Below are 6,000 nucleotides of genomic sequence, written 5' to 3' on the forward strand. Positions count from 1 at the left end.
TAATATACATAGGACGCCATCTTGAATTTCACAGAATGATACCAAGATATTTATGGCTGTATTTGTTCATCAGTCACTTCAGGAGTTGTTTAAAAATAAGAAAGCCACAACGGTACAGAATGTGATGAGGTTCAGCTACATCTACACCACCAAAGCCCTAATAAGTCCTCGCCTTTTAACTTTCCTTGTGAAATCATAGTATATAGTTAAATATTAGTGTTAAACTGTAGCTGAAAATAAAGTATTTTTGTTTGTTGTAGTAAACTGTATTCTAGGTGATTTGAAAAAGCTGTATCTCAACAATAGTCCGTCCAACACCTATTAACTACAATGCTACTGTAAGCAAAATGCTACATGATAAAGCAATGGGTGAAATAGAGAAGGTTAGGGGTCATTCAATCTCTTTAGAGAGCCACATGTGCGGTCCACACAGACAGCAATTAAAAAAGCAGCACAGACAATGACTGCCCCATTTCATTGCACAATTATCATGTAATATACATCAACAGACCTCCATTTTGCTCCTTTTTTGTCCCTGGTTGTCAAATTGAATTTAACAAGAGAAAATAAACTCAACTAGCTCAAATTTATCTAATTTAAAGGATAATTCTACCTAAAACTGAAATTTCATTTTTGGTAGAATATCTTTAAGTAAAACCCTGTACTCAAAGGATATTGCTCCAGAGGCCAGCAGCCAGTCTCTTCAACAGATCTGCAGGCAGAGTACATATGCCAGTCATTACTCCTCTTGTTCTTGAGGACTATATGCTTCCTGCCTGGAAAAACATCTGCGCTGACAGAACCACAGTGCTTTGTACGGTGGTGTCCAAAGCACTGTCCTGGCTCCTGCCGACCCAGTCCCTTTTCAGACAAGCAGTGTGTAGTACACTGACAACATGCAACCTGTGGAAGGATGCTGGAGCAATCGAACCGTGGTGGGCGCATGCAGGATGTTGTTGGACCAGCTGGAGAGACTGAGCACTAGACTCCAGGTAAGTAAGCTTTGGGCACTAGGTTTACCGAAGCATATTCAACCCAAGTGGAATAGTTCATAAAGAAGTAATATTACTCTAAAAATTACTAATCTGGCTGTAACTGTTCAATGGTTGCAGTTGATTTACAATCACAGTAATGGCTGTCTCCACTTTTCACTGTTGGCCAATGATCCTCAAACCATGAATTGGCTCAACTACAGCTGTTCCAGTGGTTCAAATGTAAAAGGAACAGATATAATTAACATATACTAAGCTGTCCGCCTAGACTTCATTTACAATAAAGAAGTTGCAAAAGAAAAAATGATGTTAGCTTATAAAGACTATGGGGCATATTCAATTGTTGGCGTTACTGCCTAAAGTAACGCGGCGTGCGCATTGTTACTGTCATTACAGTAATAGTGCGCGTAAATACCGTTATTACGGTACATTTCACACTGAATTTCAGCTCGCGGCTCAGGGAGCTGCAAGCTGAAATCCGGCTTAGTATTACCGTAATAACGGTAATACTTTCTCCGCGGCGGAAAACGTCAACAATTGAATGTCCCTATGATGAAGATTTAGAATTTCTGTTATGGAATGGTCTCTAAATATATTCAGTAGAATACCACTCACTTTGAAAGCGATCATCATGGTAGCTCCAAGTCAACAGAGGCTGAGAATGTACAATTCATTGAAAAAATTACCCATTTATCATATCCAGGTGTACGAGTGGATCATTTTTCCATTGAACCCCTTAATTACTCATTTTTTGTGATCAATTCCATTTTAAAGGTAGGAAAAAAGAATGATTCAATAGTAACACCACCCTCTCACACCTCCAGTGAAATAAACTATTTTCTGTTTATTCACGGATGGTTTTACTTGCTTTCAGGTATGTATCTGAAGGGGTGTGACATCAAAGCTCAATGCAACTTCTGCTTATTATAACCTTGTTTCTGTTTTTCAAAATGTACTGATGCCTGACTTCCAGACGTGAACACAGGTCTCTGGGTCTGAGCTATTTATGTCTATGAAAGCATGAGGCCTCTCTAAGTGTTTAATGTTCACTGACAAACATTGACAACGACACTAACAAAGTCAATCAGGAAAAAGAACCAAGTTAACAAAGAAGACTGCTATTATCTGTAGATAAAATGTTGCCTTTTAAAATAAACTAACAAATTGTGTGTTTTAGATGCACTGCTGTGAATCATCTGACATGAGTTCTAAAGGGGCAATTATAAAAGGCTATTCAGAAACAATGAAACAATTTGCAAGTATGGAGCTCAGTAGAGCATCGTTCTTATAAAGTAGAACGCATAAAGAAATTTCATTCATTGCACATCAGTGAAAGTGGTTGATACTTTGCAATGAACACATGAACTTAGGGAGATTATTTTTATATATGGTAAAGGTGTTCTCAGTAACAACATACTGTACTTCCATGCTTCTACATACCAGGTAAGGCACAAGTTTTTAACCTGCAGTACATTCAGAAAAGATCACAATATAATGCCCATATCCAAAAGGCGTAAAATCATAAAGATCATTTATCTATCTGGTAAGGACATGCTCCAGAAACAATGACTAATTGAATTCACGGAAAAGAAAAGTTGCCGTCTGCCTGTGTTATTCAATGTTTACCACAGAGAATAATGATTTTTATAACCAACGGCATTCCAGCTGCGTTTAAGAATATTGCCCATCCTATTGCCATTTATTTCCTATTAATAAAGCTGGCAGAGAGTCCCACTTTTACAGCCAAGTAGCAATCATTACTGCTTACTGGACCAATCTCCCAGAATGGAGCAGTATGGGATTCCTAAAAAAAGAGTTTTTAAATTGTACCGATGTCTTAGTCAGTACTAACTTTAATATTGCTCACCACTTGAGCAAGAGAATGAGCTTAGGGATCAATGATCCCTACGCCAGCCATATTTTATCAGCATCTCCATCGGCATTGAAGATGGAACAAATACTGAGTACATGTTTTAAACAAAAAACGTATGTAAGCTTAAGAGACATCTGGTAAACTGTGCTCCCAGAAAGCATAGTTGGGTAAATAGTACTTCTAAACTGCAATGTGTGAAAGTATGCATGTTGTACAGGAAAAAAAAAAAAGCATCAAATTTGTTGCGTTCTTTTTGTGCATGTGTTCATAGCTTGCTCACCTTCTGGAACCTATGTTCATACCACATCCTTATTTAGTTTCAGCTGTCCACATCCGCAATGTCTGACTGACGGTCAATAAAGCAAAAAGTATGAGCATATACCTTTAATCAAAAACCATATCCAAGCAATCAATACTAAGCTTTTTATTATTATTTATGTATTAGGACAGCTTGAATAAGACATGAAATAAATGCAGGGAATATGAAAACATTTAGAAAACACTAACTGCTTAGCTATAATATATATATATATATATATATATATATATATATATATATATATAATATATATATATATATATATATATATATATGCTAGGGCATGAATGTAGTGAGAGAATATAAATGACACCCTCGTTTATGCTCAGCAGCTAAGTGCAAATAGGAAGATATTTGACATCCTCTAGCTAGGGATGTGGTTGATTTGCAATTTAAATATGTCAAGAAGCCAGTAACAAGCAGGGGAGTCTGGGCCCAGACCTTAGGTATTTGCTATTCTGCATTATCAAGTATAAAAATATATAATACAAATTTTATGTGTGTGTGTACATCAGATACCACATCACTGACACGTGTAATAAAAAACAGACTATGTGCACATAATAATCTTAACATAGAGATGCCCATTATATGATGTATGAATCTATTACATGATATATTTGCGTTTCACAAATGTTCAAGCATTCACGCTGAGACACAGTAACTACAGCATACATTCCTAAACCGTACTGTAATTCAGTCTACATTATCCATTGTTAAGCAGACAAGCAGTGTTACATGCTATGGATTTCTATATATAGTATAAGCACGTTGTACAGACCAATGTCGTACACAATATAACGGACAGCATCATCCCCATGCAGAAGAATAGATGGAGGATGCTGATGTCTCCAATACACCGGTGCTTATGTCCTACCTTTATGACGCTAGTCACTGTCCAGGGTATAAACTATGCTCACTCCACCTCAGCCCCCGGTTTCAGGCATCCTCGTCCCGAAGCAGCTACAGCTGTGGACACAGAAGTCCAACTCAACGATTAGCCTGACACTGAACCACGCCCCGCCTGTCAGTCACCCTGGAGCATGCGCAGAATCGGCTCTGACGTGAAACTACATAGTAGTCCATACACTCTATTGGTCACGGAAACGTGTGACATGTCTATCATAAGAGCAAACACATAAAAGCCAGTACGAAATGGGGAATTAGCTCAAATGGTAGAGCGCTCGCTTAGCATGCGAGAGGTAGCGGGATCGATGCCCGCATTCTCCAAATTTTAAAGTTTTGTATTTTAATTGAAAACTCAGCATGTTAATTAAAATGAATAATTTATAGTTTGTTTTTTTGTTCCAAATATATGTTTATTTTGAGTTCTATGTAATAAGTCACTTTAGATTTTCATTACTTTTATTCATTCGTAACCTAAATAATTTTTTATGGAATATGAGTATAGAAAAGCTAAAAATATAATAATGTTTTGTAAATAATTTGTGATGGCGATTGTAGTGCCCTGTGTCCCACCGAGGAAGCCCTGAATGTCACGTATGTATTTAGATTCATCTGTCTAGCTGCAAAGTGTCTTTGGAAATAATTTGAAAATGTTGGCAAATATGCATTTGTTCTTGTTGGGTGAAAGTGACTAGGAACTCAAGTCTAAACATAATCTTTCATAACAGGAAAGAAAAGATTGGCCATATGCAGGGAAAGGCTAGCAATTTTTAGCCTGGGGGCCAAGACTTGACTCAGCAGCCTATTAGGAACATTTTAAAGGAAAAAAAAGGCAGGTGGCCCAGTCACCCAGCCCAATGTAGCCCACAATGGGTCCGGCCCGAGGGGCAGATGCCCACCTTCCCCCCAGCCCAGCCTGCCCCTGGCCATATCGGTCTGTGCACAGGTGGGCTGATCTAGAAGATAAATCTTTATCTGCTGTATAGCTGTACTAATGGGCCACAAATAAAAAAAACCTGCAAAAAACACCTATAAGGGTCACTGAGCAAGTACATCTATCTATCTCTATCTCTATATATCTATATCTATATCTATATCTAGGGGCCCTGGTGCACTGCTTTGCCCGGGGGCCCATTATGTTGTTAAGATGGCCCTGGCCTGAACCATAGGACCACGGAGGTCACTCCAGTATAGACGCAGTTGGTTGCAATGAAATGCTGCAGGCCGATGACAGGCCAGCTGTTTGATATGACAGGTACTGTCCACTTGCAATGAACTGCTGCGGGCAGACTGGCTAGCAGGAACAGTCCAGGTGCAATGAAATGCTGCAAATGGGCAGGCCAGCTCTTTGCCATGGCAGCAATATGAGACAACATGCAGGAGCTATCACAGGACATACCCAAATACTGTTGAGTAAATTCACCAGAGCCAGTTTTTGTCAGTTTCATTCTCTTTTTACCAGTGCTTTTATTACTCATCCTCTCAATCACTCTCTCTTTTAGACATATATATAGATATAGATATATATATACACATACAGTAGTCAAAGTGGAGGTGTATACGGTGGTGTGCCATACTGCCAATTCTCCTATTGCCTTCATTGTAAAACTATCAAGTTTAATTCACTTACATTCCCAATACATTTTTCATACCTTCACTTCTAAATAATCATACCGTCACATCTTAATTTCCATACCGCCACTTCTAAATGTCCACTTCGACCACTGTATTTATATAAATCTTTTTTATATGGTGGGCTGGATGACGTCTACATGCAATTTTGATTGTCCGGGCACCCACAATTATTATTTTGAAGGTGTAGTGTGGTTTTTCTTCAACACTATGTGCAAATATATTTAATGCTGAACTGCGCCACTCTATATGCTACTATTATATTGATTTGATCATTT

General features: G+C 38.3%; 1 protein-coding gene and 1 non-coding gene across 2 annotated transcripts in view; one reads left to right on the forward strand and one right to left on the reverse strand.

The window, feature by feature from the left end:
* The window catches only part of LOC142104121 (uncharacterized), a 100,415-nt gene extending 96,200 nt beyond the window's left edge, over positions 1-4,215 (reverse strand). Inside the window, exon 1 of the mRNA XM_075188617.1 lies at positions 4,062-4,215. The gene's annotated coding sequence lies outside the window, so the exon portion shown is untranslated. The remainder of the gene's footprint in view (positions 1-4,061) is intronic.
* Positions 4,216-4,341: 126 nt separating this feature from the next.
* On the forward strand, positions 4,342-4,414 carry TRNAA-AGC (transfer RNA alanine (anticodon AGC)). The gene has a single exon. It is a non-coding gene; the product is annotated as a tRNA-Ala (tRNA).
* Positions 4,415-6,000: the final 1,586 nt, after the last annotated feature.

This window comes from Mixophyes fleayi, chromosome 10 (assembly GCF_038048845.1).
Source record: "Mixophyes fleayi isolate aMixFle1 chromosome 10, aMixFle1.hap1, whole genome shotgun sequence".
Classification (NCBI taxonomy): Eukaryota; Metazoa; Chordata; class Amphibia; order Anura; family Limnodynastidae; genus Mixophyes; species Mixophyes fleayi.